Raw genomic sequence first — 1,813 nt, forward strand, 5'->3', positions numbered from 1 at the left:
TTTTTTTTTGTTTGTTTGTTTGGTTGGTTTTTTTTTTTTTTTTATGTGAAGCAAACCAAAGGAGATTACATGGACTAAGACTAGAAAGCCAGGGGTATGGGCACCCCTTTCATCCCAGCACTCAGGAGGCAGGGACAGACAGACGGATCTCTGTAAATTTGAGGCTAACCTGGTCTACAAAGCAAGTTCCAGGACAGCCAGGGCTGATGTTACACAGAAACACCTTGTCTTGAAAAAAACCAAACCAGCCGGGTGGTGGTGGCGCACGCCTTTAATTCCAGCACTCGGGAGACAGAGGCAGGCGGATCCCTGCGAGGCCAGCCTGATCAACAAGAGCTAGTTCCAGGACAGGCTCTAAAGCTACAGAGATACCCTGTCCAAAAATACAAAAAAGAAGAAGAAAAAAAGAAAAGAAAGAAAAAGAAAAACCAAACCAACCAACCAAACAAACAAAAAGGGTGGGGCTGGGTGTGGTGGTGCACACTTTTAATCCCAGCGTTGGAGAGGCAAAGGCAGGAACTCTGTGAGCTAGAGGCCAGCCTCCTATACACATAGCAAGTTCCTGGACAGCCAGGACTACACAGAGAGACTTTGTTTCAGAAAAAGGGAGAGGGAGAGAGAACAGAATTGAGAGCTTGGGGCTGGAGAGATGGCACAGTGGTTAAGAGCACTTGCCGCTTTTGCAGAAGACCCAGGTTCAGTTCCTAGTGCAAAGACATACATGAGGACAAACAAACATATAGGTGGAGGATCCTGCCCCAACCACCTGCTCTCAAAGTAACTCACACAGAGGCTTAAGATGAATTATAAATGCTCAAGCGATAGCTCAGGCTTGTGACGAGCTAACTCTTAAATTAACCCATATTTCTTATTTATGCTTTGCCATGTTACCTCATATTCTACATGTTCTGCTTCCAAGGCAGCTAGTTGGGGTCTCTTCACTCTGCCCTTCTCCTTTCCAGTACCTTCAGGTTGATTGCCCTGCCTAACTTTATCCTGCCTTGCTATAGACCTAAACGCTTCTTTATTAAGCAACGAAAGTAATAATACTCACGGTGTACAGCACAATCATACATATGAAATGAAGATGCTTCTATCCTTTAAAAAGGTAAGAGGAAGATCCTGTGGCTGAAGAGATGGCTTAGCTATCAAGAGAGCACTGCTATTGCAGAGGGTTCCAAGCACCCACATCTGGTGCTTCACAACCACCTTTGAGGGGAATCTGTGGCTTCAGGCCATCAAGGGCTCTTCTCTCATGAGCACATAGCTGAACTCAGATCCCTACACAATACACAAAGACAGTAAAAATGAATCATTTCTTTTTTCCTTTTCTTTTTTTTTTTAGTTTTTTCGAGACAAGGTTTCTCTGTGGCTTTGGAGCCTGTCCTGGAACTACCTCTTGTAAACCAGGCTGGTCTCGAACTCACAGAGATCCACCTGCCTCTGCCTCCCAAGTGCTGGGATTAAAGGCCACCACCGCCCGGCTTGTGTTTCTTTTTTTTTTCTTTTTCTTTTTTTTTTTTTTAAAGATTTACTGTCATGAACTATGATTCTGTACCTCAAAGAGCATAATGTAAAGGAAACAACAGGAGATTTAGTAATTTTGAACTTAAAGGTCTTGTCCATAAGAAGCAATTCGTAAATAAGTGAAATCGCATATTACTTGTTAATGGTTATGTCTGCAGCTTCAGGGGGCCCTGTGAGGATGCGAACAGATCTCTGAGATTGTTTTTTATGGCACCGGGATGGAATAATGGCGAGAAAGAATATTGGAAACAGTCTGTACGGGTTTCTCTAATGTGATCTCTCTTCA

Source organism: Alexandromys fortis, unplaced genomic scaffold, assembly GCF_014885135.2.
Source record: "Alexandromys fortis isolate MF-2015 unplaced genomic scaffold, M_Fortis_MF-2015_v1.1 scaffold_216, whole genome shotgun sequence".
Classification (NCBI taxonomy): Eukaryota; Metazoa; Chordata; class Mammalia; order Rodentia; family Cricetidae; genus Alexandromys; species Alexandromys fortis.